We start from the raw sequence: 15,332 nt of genomic DNA on the forward strand, positions 1-15,332 counted from the left end.
TGATATCAGGTCTGGTAGTTTTTCTCAGGTACAGTTTTCCTATAACCTCTCTGTACTCTCCAATATCTTTGAATGGTTGACCACTCTGAGCTCTCAGGTATGCAGGTTCAAGAGGTATCTTAGATTCTTTACAGTCTCTCATGCCAAGAGATTCTATAAAGTCCATAATCTTTTGTCTTTGGCACAGTTGAAAGGTTCCATCCTCAAGTCTCTCAATCTGTATTCCTAGATAGTGATTAATATCTCCAAATCTTTTGACTTTGACCTCTTTGTTCATGTTTTCAACAATGTCTTTAATGTTCTCTTTGTTATTTCAGCTCACAACCAAATCGTCAACATAAACCAGGATGTATTGACATTCTCCATCTTTAAGTCTAGTGTACATGCAAGGTTCAGCTTTACCTTGCTCAAATCCTTGTTGCTGTAGTAGTACAGTTATTTTGCCATACCAACTTTTTGCGGTCTGTTTCAAACTATACAGTCCTTTGTTGAGTTTGAAAACACAATTCTCTTTGCCAGGGACTTAAAAGCTTTCAGGTATTTCCATATAGATTTCCTCTGATAACTCACCATTAAGAAACGCTGTCTTAATGTCTAGGTGCTCTACAAGCGTATTTCTAGATGATGCCACACTCAGTAGTGTTTTAAGTGTAGCACTATTGATAACTAGTGCAAAAGTATCAGAATAACCAGTTCCAAATTCTTGTGCATAGCCTTGCTTTGTACAAGTCTATAGTTCCATCATCTTTGTACTTTATTTTGTAGACCCATTTGCATCCAACAGGCTTTCTTCCTGCAGGTAGCTTTGTAAGAGTCCATACATCTTTTTCATAAATGGATAGTATCTCTTGTTCCATTGCTTGAATCCATTTCTCCTTTTCTTCATTAGGTAAATCACACGCTTGTTTCCAGCTCTTGGGTTCCTCTTTAGGTTTCACAGTCTCTATAGATCTCACAGTATCCATATTTCTGTGGTGGTTGCCCTTTTGTGCTTCTTTCTGATAGTCTTAAAATGAGTGGAGGTTCTGTCGCTCCCTGCGGTGCGGTCCCCATTTCCCCTTTTGGTTCAGTAGAGTCTTCAGAAGGTAAACCTGCCGGTTCACCGGTGGTCACTACAAGTAACCAACTATACCAATTTTCAGAAGCATCATCATTAACCTCAGGATCAGATTCAGGTACACAGGGTGCTCTAGGCAAATTACTGTCATCCACAAACACAACATTACAATGTTTAGTCTTATTCAGCTTTGGATCATAGACTCTGTAGCCTTTTCCCACTGAAGGATATCCTACTATGAATCCAATCTCAGTCCTTGCATGAAGCTTCCCTCTATTTTCTCTAGGAACAAATGCATAGGCTTTTGCTCCAAAAGTTTTGATATGCTTAAATCCTGGCTTCTTGCCAAACCAAGCCTGGAACGGAGTAATTCCTGTTACTTTTGAAGGTATTCTATTGTGGATATACACTGCTGTATTTACAGCTTCAGCCCACAGGCCTTTAGGTAATCCACAATGCATCAGCATTGCTCTGGTCATTCCCCGTAACATACGATTAACTCTTTCTGCACTTCCATTCTGCTGTGGAGTGTATGGGACAGTCACTTTATGTTCAATCCCTTCCGCTTTCAGAAACTTCTTAAACTCAGTATTACAATATTCACCACCTCCATCTGTCAGCAAGCTTTGAGGTACACGCCCAAATCTGTTTTTAACCATGGCAGCATATTCTTTAAATTTATCAAGAGTCTCATCTTTTGATTTGAGCATATAGACAGTGCTATATTTTGTCTTTGCTTCTGTAAATACTGAGAAAAATTTATTTTTCCCAATCGAGGCTGTTATAGGCCCAACAATATCACTGAATATTGTTTCCAAAAACCTTTCATTATGCACACTGCTTTTTCCACTAAAGCAAGGTGCAGTTCCTTTTGCTCTCAGACAAACATCACATATTTCCTTGGATTTATCACAATGCACAACATCAAGTCCACAATCCTTTAGCAACTTCTCAACACTCTGCATACTTTACATGCCAAGCATAAACACATCTCCTATGGTCACACTTCCTGCCTTCAGTCTGGCAAACAGTCTTTTCCACAACATCAACAGAATCTGACCTGTCACTTAAGTCCATAATATAATGAGCTCCATTTCTTTCATCCAGTTTAAAACTAATTCCAGAATTCTTCTGAATAATTTCACCATCATCTCCTTTATCAAGATATACAGCATAATTATTTCTTATAAGCACTTGGCTTGAAAATAAATTCTCAATTGATTCAGGTGCATAAGCTACATTTTTCACAGTCTTACTGGCATTAAATCATCATCAGTGGTAAGCAATTTCATTTTGATCTCACCCACACCACAAACTTGTAAGGGTTTCTGGTTGGCACCTATCATTTCAGGTCTCTGACTTTCATCCAACTCTGAAAACATGCCTTTATATCGACAAATATGCATAGAAGATCCACTATCAATCAAAAATCTTCCTCTTTCACCAATAAAATTCACATTATTAACATGCATGGTACTTTCGCTGTTCTTTCCTTTGTTCCCACCTGGGCCATGTGGCTTGGAAAATTTCTGCTTTAAAAATTTCCAGCTGCTATTATTTCTATGGTCACGAGATGACGCCCGTGTTTCGTCATTTGAAACATGTGCTTTAAAATTGCTATTCCTTTGTTCAGTGTCCTTGTCCCCAGATCTGGAGGCTACTTCCTCCTCAATAGCATTTAACAGGCCTTCCAGACTCAAATCCTTTTGCAGTCTCAAAATCATCTTAATTGGCTTGTAGCTGTTTGGTAGAGCTTTTAATATAGTTGAGATTAAGTCTCGTTCCACAATAGCCTCACCAAGCTCCTGTAGTCTGGATTGCATGAACATAAATTCCTTCAGACGTTTAGACACATTCTCTCCTTCTTGCACTTGAAAACCAAATATTCTGCCCTTTAAATCATGGGAGTTTTGTTATATTTATCTTTAAGGCACTCAAGCACTTGTTTTGCAGTTTTAAGAGTGTGCAATTCTGGAATTTCATATGCCTCAAGAGATTCTAAAATGAGAGTTTTTGCAAAACCATCTAGCCATTTAAAATTTGATTTTTCTTGCTCATTCTCAGGGGAATTTTCAGACAAAACTCGTTCAGCTCCATAAATCTCAAGTCTTTGCATTAGGAGTGAGAGCCAGAATGAGAAATTATTCTTAGTTAACTTCAGGGTACTAAATCCTATCACTGGTAGGTTACTCACGGTACCAAAACCAAGATTTGCAGTGGCTGTTCCTGAAGACGTGGAAACAGAAGGTCCAGTGGCTCCTCTCTCTGGGCTCAACATTTTTCACAGCAATCAGGTAGGACAGGGTTAAAGATTCTTCCTTCCTCATTGGAGAGAAAAGGCAGCTGAATGTGCGCAGGTAGTTGCAGCAAGGCTCTTCCAAGGTCTCTGATGTAATCCACAGAAAAAGGGTCAAAAAGCTCCAAAAATTCTCTTTCTAGCACATCTGAGGCTTTTAGACAAAAGTAGCAGCATTTCCAGATCGAGACAATCTGAATTCAAAGCTCATTTAAGTCAGAACGCTCTCAGTAATGGTAAGAGAAAAAAAAGATTGAAAAGATTAAAATTGAGGCTTGTCTGCACAGCATAGCAGCTTTTTGCCTATTGCTTTCTAAATGCTCTCAAAGGCGATCCAGATTAAAAAAAAATTTAGAGTTCAAAAAACAGTCCATGCTATAAGCTACCAGCTTGATGGCAAAAACCAAGAACCATCTGCTCTGCTATCAATTTTGTTAGGAAATTCTGTTTGAAATTCTATTTCTTTATCTCAAACAGTACGAAGGATCACTGGATCAAATAATCATTCAGAGGCATTTAACATGAAAAAGCAAAATATATTTATTTTTATAGGGAAAGGGTACTGGGAGGTAAAAATAACAAACACTATAGAACTACATCCTCACACTAGAAGATCATATGCTTAATAGAGGCTACTTCCTCCTCCTTCTTGACCTCTGCCTGAACAAAGGAAGTCACCTGACTAACAGACCAAACAAACAAAACAGGTTTTCCTGCTTCTAGACCTTGATTGACAGCAGTATCTTCTTCCCAGGTCATGCAGACAATAGGGAATCAGGCACAGTGTTAACCCTATAATGACTGGAACTTTATAACATTGCAAAGGACATACAAAACAGATACATATTTCCAACACAGAATACTAATTTTCTCAAAGACATACATCTACAATAGTGTCTCCTATTTTGTTTTATTAAAAATCTTGCTGTTAAATTAAATGGTTTCATACTGAACTGCTTTATATAACAGGTAACTGTTACTGTTTGGTGAGTTTAACAGCTTTTTGTTTGCTTGTGTTGCTTTTAAATGTCTCAGTTCCAGTCAAACTGTGTTATGTTTTATGATTAATGTCTGCTGTTAGACTAATTTGTTATATCATATTTTTGTACTCCACTTGCTGATTGACTGGATAGTCTTTCTCTTTCCTGTAATCTGTCCAGCAACATTGCATTAATCTGTTTCATTATGAACCTAAGCTGCTAAAAACAAATGTTTAAATTCTTTGGAATTTCTTTGCTGATTGATTGACGTTTTTACCACATTTATAATCAAGATCTGGTGAGAAAGGCAGACTATAAATGAAGCTAGTAATAACAATAATAAATAATAAAATACATTTAATTTTTACTTGAACCAATTCCTTTTGAGATATTTTCAGCACTTCATTTACTATTCATGATTTTTTTAAAAAACCTGATGTCACTTGAATTGTCAGGAATCGATTTTCTACTGTCATATAAACAAGCCATTTTCTTCAACATTGGGAGAAATTTAGAACAGGTCTGGTTCAGTTGTGCCCTTCTAGACACTTTGTGTGGATCACTAGTAACCACTAGAAGAAAAATGCAGCTATGTTGTATAGTTTTTGATTTACCTATTGTCTATACTAACCAAAAATAAGTTTTATGAAATATTCCATTACCAAAGCTACATGGTTGCTGCATAATAATACGATATTTTTCTGAACAGAAGCATAAAAATTGACGTATTCCCCCACTGAATCTAGAATTTTATTTATAGCTACTGTATACAAACTCTTCAGTGACTCCTGTTCACTATAGTCTAATGCATACACAAAAGCTTATCTGGTAATGTATCTTATGGCAGTAGGGATATGAGAAGGAAACCTGTTTCCTAAGCCATTCCTAAAACGATGGTTCAAAATAAAAGCCAGTGACGAGGACTTTCATTAAAAGTGTTTTAAAATGATGAGTATAAAACAACTGTAGAGCTCAGTAAAAAAATATGCCTTTTTTGGTACAATGCCCAATGTTTAATACACCACACCTTCAATTCCACTGGAATTACATTATACCAGCCATCTGGATACACACTGAGTTAGGGCAGTTTAGTTTGTGAAAACTGGCTGATCAGATTTTGATACAGAAGTAAGCTTCGGTCAAATGTCAGCTCCTGTCATGTTATAAATGTTGGACACAGCCTTGAACTATGCTGCTGCATCACCATGATGTTTACTTATGAAATGAAACATTTTTACCCTGCAACCATGTGTTATATTCCAGTAATTCTCAATAAATTCTTCCTAAACAAACCGTAACACCTAAATCAACATAATATTCTTTTTACCAGATTGTCAAAAATTACCACACATATTAGCAAATTCCAAGAACACTTACCCATTCACAAGAATAAAACAACTACCAATATAGATCATGTCAAAACTGAGGGCTTGAGTTTTAGAGATCAAGGGCTTATTAAAATAGTGTGTTTAAGGGAATAGCTATGAGTACAGAGCTAGTCCAGTCCAAATCTTCAGAAAGACACAGTAACTAACAAACTATTTAAAGAAGTAGACCTCAACGTACCATTTAGCAAGCCACAAACTTCATCTCAAGTTATCTTTAAATAACCAATTTTTACATTATCCAATGAAGCTAGCAACCCCTAGAGCAAGAAGAATGGTCTTATCCAACTGACAGCTATACAAATTATTGGCTACAGAACAGAAGGTCTGTCTGTCAAAATGGTTTCCACTGAAATGCAACAGATAAGGTTATGTCAAATATCCATCTCAAAGCTGAGTCCAGTCCAAAAGCTACAAACACCTCCGCAATTGTCTTTGGGAACTATAAATGCTATATATTCATGCCTTTTTGTTGCATTACAGCTTTCAGGTTTTCTTTTTTGTCTTAGTACTTAAGGTAGACTGTTTAAACAGTGAGGATGAAAGAAATATTGCCTTCCTTGAGCATGCATTCTGTGGCTGACCTATTTCTTCACTCTGAGCAGTTTCTCAAAAGATGCTTTCAGTGACTGCTTGTTAAATTGGAGAGCCAAGCGCCTTGCCAAACTTTAACTGGGAAAGACATTCCAGTTTAATAACAAAGCGAACAAAAGGTTCATCCCATTTCTGATTAATTCTTTAGTTTCTCATTGGCAAAGAAGGCAACCAATTCAACATAGGTAGGCTGCCTGAAGAGGTTGATAAGCCCACAGTGAAATGCATCAGCAGTTAAGAAAGAAAACAGCATGCAATCAACACTGAAGGCGGTAGTGCCATCAAAATGTAGTTTTCAATAATAACATTCTAGGTGCCCTGACCTGGATAGCCCAGACAAGCCTGATTTTTGTCAGATCTTGGAAGCTAAGCAGGGTTGACTCTGGCAAATACTTGGATGGGAGACTTCCTTGAAATACCAAGTCGGGAGGGCAGGGGCAGGCTTTATTCAGCCATTTCCCTGAATATCTTCCAGGTCCCCAGTAGGGGTCAGTCACCAGAAGTTGCCATGACTTCCAGGTGCAGATAAAAAAAGCTAAAGGTAGCCCCCTGTGCAAGCACCAGTTGTTTCCAACTCTGGGGTGACATTGCATCACAATGTTTTCATGGCAGACCTTTTTATGGGGTGGTTTGCCAGGTGCAGATACACACACACAAAATGCAAAAATACTTCCCCCCCAACCCACCCCCCAAGAATTACATTGTAGGTACATTAGTTCTTGGTTGCAGTACCCTGTCTATGTATTTAGTTAAGAAATATCTAGTCTCTGTACACTTGTCTCATGATTGAGCAACATGTCATTGTGGTAGATTTCCTAATACTAAGGAATTCTTTCAAAACAGATTATGTTCAATTGAACTACATAATATTTTTACTTTAACACAGCTTCAGCTTCGGATTTGTAGGGGCAGTAACCACATCCTCTGCTCATTCCAAGGCTGACCACATCTCCAAATGAGCCAGACACATATGTTTGTATAACAATCTGCATGTGCAATATGCAGGTCAAATAGTAGATTTATTATAAAACCACTGTTAAAAGCATGTCCTGAATAGCTGAGCCTTATATAGAAGCTGTCAGTTTGCTTTTCACTAACATGCTTTTTTAACTACTCATGTTTCCATTATCTTCTGAAATGTGACTAAAACTTTCTGTTCAGAATTTCTGGCAGCTATGCACAGAGGGGATAGAAATAAGGCCCACAAAATAAAACTATCTATACTACAGCAATAGTAGAGAGCTAGTATGGTGCAGTGGTTAGAAGTGCTGAACTAGTATCTGGGAGATCCAGGTTCGAATCTCCACTCATACCATGGAGGTTTGCTAGGCAACCCTGCACTCTCTTAGACTAACCTACCTTACAGAGTTGTGAAGATAAAATGGAAGAGAGAAGCATGATGTAAACTGATTTGAGTCTGAGAGGCAGAGTATATGTAAATTACATAAATATTGCATAGAACTTTCCATAATAAATATAACTTTACATAATATATATTCTTACAAGTCAGGTTCAAAACTTTAACTACAAGAATAAAGTGTAACAGAACAACAAGAGAGCACTATGTTAAGTGTAAATCATTTATCTATTTCCTTTGGAACAAAAGGATGCTACAGAAATCTAGGCAAACTCCCTAATCTTGTTATATCAGAATTTCATAGCATAGCAGACAGGTTGTGCTCTTACCATCTAGTGCCACAAGCCACCAGTTCCAATTTCAAGCAAATTCCGTTCCACAATTACTTCACAAACAAAATGTTGCATGTTCCCATTTCCGAGTACAGAAACAGGTTTCTTCCTCACACAAATCAAGGGAAATCAACCAACCCCCTACTGATACCATTGGAATGAAATACTATGAACACTGGCAAAGATATTATTTATCAGCTTTAACCAACATATACTTCCCTTTTCCAATCCTGACCAAGGAATCAACTGCTGTTTCTTCAATGCACTATCTACTACTAAACCTTCATTATGTTAGGAGGCCTTTCTGCCATTTTTATTGCCATGGTAAAAGCTGAAAAACTGAAGGTTTTCAAAGAGGTTATGATCAATACTTTACAGAGATAGACAAGAATGTGTGCCTACACAGTATAGCAAGAGGAGACTGTAGAGCAAGTGAACTCAACTTGCAAACAATCAGAGCATCTACAATGTGTATAGCCTTGGCAAAAAGCTCAGGCTTATGCTTGCAGGCTGGGAGACTTACAAAGGTTGTCACAGGTTTCCACTACAAAGTGGAGCTACTGTAAGAGGAAAACAAGATTGTGCAAGCAAAACCAGCCCAAGATAATGAAGGATCTCTGGGTGAGATTTGAAAACAACCCCCACCCCCCCAAAAAGAAAAACCCCTCCGACAACAGGAACTAGACTTCTTTTTAATCAGGCACCTGCTTTCCATGACCAGAAACCATGCTTTTTTGCCAGGTGCCCTACCCTATACTAATACAGCATTGCTTGACTGTAGCAAGGGAATAGGCAAAAAGTGAGATCAATTTCCAAGGTTACAGTAGTCCAAGGAGGGGAGCAGTTAAGTAAACATAATGGTGACCCTTTGTTGTTATTTGTTCAGAGTCCTGAGTACTCAGGGATTGTGTGATTTATAAATCTAACCTATAAATAAATAAATAAATGCATCCATGTATTGTTGGGACATTACACCCTTGTGGCTCCACAGGAATCATTTGCAAATGGAAGGGTCCATCCACATATGACATCCCAGCTGCAAGTTGCAATGATAACCAATGATGTGTGGCTGCAGTTAATCCTGTCTACAACATTAAAGTATTTACGAGGGAGAAGGTCTTAAAGACAAAAATTATAGCAATCCTCTTTGTAAATGCTTCTGAATGCTGTACGAGAAAACTAGTTACCGGTTCCCAACTGTGGCTGGCGGATAACAGGCACGGGGGGGGGGGGGGGAGCTATGCCTCCAGTCCTTTGAAATAGCCTTTAGCAGGAAAGAAGCTCTATTCCTCCAGCCTCTGTGAATTCGAGTACAGAAGTAAAACACACATTCGTCTGCATATTAGGCTTTTATAAGAGGAGCAGCTTCTTTTTCTCTTCCCCTACAAATCCTGCAAACTCAACCACCGCGTTACAGTTCACAGAAGCCGAACAAGGAACAGCCATGAAGAGAAAGAAAGCAAACTTCTCTACTGGTGAGGGGCACCGGTGTAGTTCCTTCCTTACAAAGAGTTTTCATGCAAGCTGCTACCGCACCGCCGTGGCGGGGTGGGGGCTAACTTGGACCTTCGAAGAGGAGCGAGAGAACCCCCCCCCCGGATAATAAGCGGAAACAGGAGTTTAAAGCGCGAGGGGAAGGGTCCCATTACAAGAGGGCGGAGGAAGGCGCCTGGTCTGCGGGGAGGCGGGAGAGCCCTCGGAGGCGCCGGCAGAATCCAGCAGCGGGCTAAATTGCTCTCACCTCAGCTCGCCTGAGACGCGCCTCCTCACAGCAACACGGGCGGCAGCAAGCGTACAGCTTCTTCCTCCCACCACTCGCCTCAGCTACTAAGCACAGCGGCCGCCGCGATTTCGGCATTTATCCCGCCCGCCGGCGAGGGAGCGCAAGAGCGGCCAGGCGGTGCCTCCCTCCCTCCCACTGCCCGTCAGCCACCGCCTCCCTCGTACACAACAACGCCGCCCTCATCTCCATGCCGAAGTGCCTCGTCGCCCGCCCCCAAGCGGCACCTTCTGTTTCAAGTTCAGGCGCGCCTCGCAGCGCTGCAAAAGAGGAGGTGAGGCGCGTGCAATGCCTGCACAAAAGGGCCCGGAAGGAGACCACTTGCTACGAACGACCTGGCCCCTTTCAGTGTGCTCGAACCTGCGCTGACCCGTTGGAGATTTCAACTCAGTGGCGGGGAAGACAAGGCGCGTCTTTTGCAAATGGACGTGCTGAATTACAGATTTTGTTTTATTTTAGTAACTATGTTTGAATCGTTCCCAGTAGGCAGCCGTGTTAATCTGAAGCAATAGAACAAAGCCTATTTATTTAAACTAACAAAGCCAGAATGTTACCTAGATTTATGGCACTTCACACCTACAACAGCAGTTTGCTTTTTATCACCCTCCAGTGTTGCTTCAGCCCTGCTTTGTTCTAACACTAACAAACAGATTTCTATTTGTGATTCTTTTAATCTGCTAAAAACATTGGCCGTTTTCCCACTTACCTTAACCTGGAGCGACGTCCCTCTTCACCGCGCTGCGTCTGCGCGGATTTCGCACAAACTGCTGCACCAGGAAGAGCCGCGTAGTCCCGGGGCTTTTGCGTCGCAAATGTAAACTGCTTTTTGGTGAAGAGGGACGTCGGACGTCGCTCCGGGGTAAGGTAAGTGGGAAAACGGCCATTATTATGATTCTACATACCAACTCACTGCCCACTTATATTAAGAATTGCTGCTTGCCATTCCCATTTTGTCTGATGAAGTCTGCTTAAGAGCATATGAAACCTTACATTCTGAATAAAACTTAGTTGGTTTTAAAGGTGCACTTGTATACCGCTTTGTTCTATGCTTGAATCGGATTTCCATTTTTAACCAATTATAATGAAACAATTTTAAGTAATAACAATAAAAATTCAAGGAAACAATTTCAATTAATTTGCTTAATTGTGTGGTGCAGTATCTATCTATCTGTCTATCTATCCATCCATCCGCCAGTGGAAAGATCTAAATTCCAGCTCTTTTTTCTTTCATGAAGCGCACCTCGGAACAGTTGCTGTCTCTCAGTCTGACCTATCTGCCTGGGTTAGTATGAATTCCAGCTCCTACCCGCTGAATATGAACATACAGTATATATGAGCATACGAAGCTGCCTTATACTGAATCAGACTGTCGGTCCATCAAAGTCAGTATTGTCTTCTCAGACTGGCAGTGGCTCTCCAGGGTCTCAAGCTGAGGGTTTTCACACCTATTTGCCTGGACCCTTTTTTGGAGATGCCAGGGATTGAACCTGGGACCTTCTACTTCCCAAGCAGATGCTCTACCACTGAGCCACTGAGTATATGCACCAGCATTGTTAAAACAAACAAAACCCAAATCCTTCCTTTTAGAATTTGCAGTGGTAAGAGATTAACAACAGAGGGTTCTAAAATAAAGGAATAGAATCTTTCACAAAGGAGGACATGAACCATCTGCCTTGTTGTAAAGATAGAAGGCAAGATCTTACGATAAAGATCTTGTCAACAGTCCATTGTGTTGTCTTTAAATTACGATACATCTTAAATAAGTATCCAATAAAATTATCATTTCCACACACACATACACAGCCTTACATTTAGATGTTCATACAATGTTCTTTCACAGACTCTACATATGAAATAAAGAGGAACTAGTGTTCTAAAACAATTAAGATATGGCTGGGATTTTCCATGTGTTTCTGTTATGTTGAAATCTTGTCCATTATCATGTTTTCCCAAATTGTACTATACCGTCTTGCAATGTTAGGTAGGTTTTTATCCCTTTTAAGATGTGTGATTTGAAGGATTATAGTATTATCTAAACTTCCAATGAGAATTACTTTGGGTTAAAAGGGAAGGGAACAACTTGTTATTTTTATTGATATGATACCTGATTAATGTCCAAAAGCATTACGTCTTTGCACATTTCTGCGAGACATGGACTGTGGTCTTAGATATGGTGCTAGAGACTCCTAGATTGATTATTCTGGGTGACTTCACAATTCAAGCTGAATGGATACTTCTAACTAGGGATGGCCCAGGATTTTATATCCTCTTTGGCTGCCCTGGGCCTATCTCAAATTGTGACAGGCAGAACACATGAAAGAGGCCACACCTTGGGCTTTATAGGTCCTGTTTCAGGGTCAGAAATTCAGCCTGAACAATGTTGTCATGGTTTTCTAATGAAGGCAGGGGTAAATATGATACTGACACCCAGGGGTCATTTTGTAGAAAAATAGGTGGTGGAGCTCATTAGCATTAATTAGCATATGCCACACACACCCTCCCCCGCTAAAAGCAACCTGATACAAGAAAGGCAGGCCCTGGGTGAGCGAGGCCTGCTTGGGCTGGCTAGAGATCCAGCCAGCCCAAGCAGGCCTCGCTCGCCTGGGGCTCTCCTGGGCCACCCCTTCCCATTCAAAAGGCCAGCAAGCCACCTGCCACCCAAAATCACATAAGAAGTGGAGAAAGGGTGCATGGGCTTCTCCAGGGGTTAATGAGGGCTGCTGGGGGGCATGGCAAAGTCCCTGGTGGCTGGCTGACTGCCTGCTCTCCTAACCCAGGGATTGTTATGCAGCTGCACCTACTATTCAATGGACAAGGTAGATGGGGGGGAAGAGGGGGAACCATCAGGAAGGTTCAGGAGCTGTGCTCCCGTGAGCTCCTGCTGAATCTGAGACCTGCTGACACCCCCTCTCCCCCTCCCCCCCCCAAAAAAAAGCAGAGCACAGTTAAAGTAATCTACCCATGAAGGCTCATGGATCTCAGAGTGCTCTGGAAGATTTTAGGATTCCAAACATATGTTTATTGAGGTTGCAGTGGGAGCTTGGAATGTGGAGCTCCTTGGAGCTATTGATAGAACTGCTCCTCATCAGCACCTTCTGTTCTTGATGTGGAAGCCAGCCCCATGGTTTATTAAAGAGGGCCAAAAGACGTGTGGAGAGACACTGTTAGAAAACTCACACTGAATCCTACACGAAGCATGCTATATACAGCCCATTGAAAGACCTATGAAGCAGCAGTGACAGTGGCAAAGAAAAGTTGTGCTTCCTGCTTCAATGAGGTTCAGCTGACTTGGCTAACAGCCTAGGGGTTACACTGGATTCTGCAAGTTAATGCGGCTGCCCCCCCTCCAAAAAAAGCTTTCTTCAGGCTCAGTCTAGCCCACAAGATGGCCTCCTATCTTGACATGGCTAGCCACCTGGATATGCCATGGTATGACAGACCCCTGCTGCTTCTTTTACTGTGAGGCAGATTTTTCCCACCAAAAACACTAAAAAGCTGTTCCCCACTCTGACTGAGCAGTCTCTAGTAGTGTATGTTAATGAAATATTTTAAAATTTCTGTATGTTCCTCCTCTTTTGCCTAGCTCAGGGATTTATTGCAGATAAGTAGGAGCCCTCTTGATAATCCCTTTATTTAAAATGGCACTTGAGATGTCTGAAATGACAATTTTTATCTAACAGGCATGGCTGAGTTAGGGATAGGCAGGGGATGAGAAAGCTGAGGTAAATTTTGTTGCATTTTCAGGTCATGTTTTCAACAGACTAAAGAGTATTTGCTGATGCTTATTTTCATAAATGCTCACTTCTTAACAGTGAGAGATTTCTTTATTGTAGAGATTTCTTCACAGTAAAAATGTGCCTTCATAAAGATTCTTTAACTTAAGTTTCCTGAATACTAGTACTTTCTTCCTGTACTTATCTCCCTCCCTGTGAGATTATAAACATTCACAACATCAAAATACATTTCACAACCTGTTTTTGAAAACCTCCACCCTTAGGTGGTCCTAGAGAGTACATCAACAATAACATTCTCTTTACCTCTGATGCGTACTATATTAAAATTATAATCTTGGAGTTGCAGTTCCATAGTATCAGTTTGGTGTTGGTGTTTCTTACTTGAATTAGCCATCATAATGGTGTGTGATCTGTTTTATTTCTGCATCACTTTTTATTTCTGATTTTACCCTGTGCACAGACCAGTTGTTTCCACCAAATTATCCTTGGCTTAGAATACACCTCAAGGATGGTTACAGAAAAGTGCTACAGAAGAGTTCCAGGTTCAGCCCATTTGAATCCCTCTTTGGAAGACAGGTGAGAGGGCCAATGAATCTCCTGAAGGAAGCCTGTCAAGAAAAGAAAACATCAGAAACTTTGTGAACAACTTGGAAAAATCCTTCCCAAGCCTCTTAAGTTTACGTTTTCTTTGGGGCTTCTTGGTCTCTGGGCTGGAACATTCTTTCGTGGCCTTTGGAACTGTACCAAGATTTCTGCTTCTATTGGGCTCTTATGTTGTCTGTAGCCGCTGCTCCTAGCTCTTGTAAGTTTTGTTGGAGCTCTTGGAGCAGTTTTCTTTTCCTGATATGCTTCCTGACATAGTCAACATGTATTTGTTGCTTCAACTGGTCACTCTAGAGATGAATCCTACAATGTCTACTCCTAACTTCACAAAGGCTTCAGTCACAAGAGGAATTGGAGGTTGCCCTTAGTTTTATCTTGGGCTTTGCCTACTAGCTGGCAAGCCTTGCATGATCTGCAAAATACTCAGATGGCCAATATTAGGCCAGTAGAATCTTTCTTGCACCTATTCTCTTGTTTTTTTATTAATGCCTAGGTGGCCTGCCTTGGGTGCTTCATGTGCCAATTGTAGGATTTACATCCTATACCTTCTAGGGGCTACTAATCATTTTTGCTTTTCCCAGATGACAGCACATTTCCTCTTCATGAACAGCCTGTAAAGTCGCTGGTGTATATCTTTAAATAAGCAAGAGTTCTCTACAGTTATCTCCTGGATTGTAGTTTCTGCTTTCTGCCACAAATCTTTTTGATAATCGTCTCCCCTCTGTTCTGCCAAGGATTCTTCAGCCTGGACCCCTTGCAACAAGGTATCAGAATCACTAGCACTGGGTTCTTCTGTTGCTCTCTGCTGTTCTGAAAGTAATGCCTGAGATTCTGAAGTTTGAGGCCTAGATCTGGTAATTATTATTCACAGTGTTGAATTGTTTGGCTAAGTGGTTTCCTAACAGAATGGGAACATCTAAGTCTTTCCACACTCCCATTTTCCATTTCCCTTGGAAGCCTTTGTATTTTATTGGGAATTCTGCTAACTCCACTTCAAATTCTGTGCTACATATCTCCTTAATTCTGTATGGTTTTCCAGGAAGGTATTGATCTTTTCTCACTAAGGGTTGTATTAAAGTTAGTTCTCTGCCAGTATCTCTCTAGCCTGTAATTTCCTCCCCATTTATGTTCACAGATTCCATATAATCTCTATTAATATCTTCCTGTACTTTCCAGATTTGCAGCACTCTGGCTGGCCTATCTGGGGTTACTTC

General features: G+C 40.6%; 1 protein-coding gene across 2 annotated transcripts in view; it reads right to left on the reverse strand.

Moving 5' to 3' along the window:
* SERPINE2 (serpin family E member 2) overlaps positions 1-9,889 on the reverse strand; it is a 44,563-nt gene extending 34,674 nt beyond the window's left edge. The window contains exon 1 of one of the 2 annotated variants that reach the window (XM_060242196.1): positions 9,743-9,889. The gene's annotated coding sequence lies outside the window, so the exon portion shown is untranslated. Of the gene's footprint in view, positions 1-9,507; positions 9,593-9,742 lie in introns of those variants that run through there. The other variant, XM_060242198.1, reaches the window with a different exon arrangement.
* Positions 9,890-15,332: the final 5,443 nt, after the last annotated feature.

The sequence above is a fragment of the Heteronotia binoei genome, chromosome 6 (assembly GCF_032191835.1).
Source record: "Heteronotia binoei isolate CCM8104 ecotype False Entrance Well chromosome 6, APGP_CSIRO_Hbin_v1, whole genome shotgun sequence".
NCBI classification, from domain to species: domain Eukaryota; kingdom Metazoa; phylum Chordata; class Lepidosauria; order Squamata; family Gekkonidae; genus Heteronotia; species Heteronotia binoei.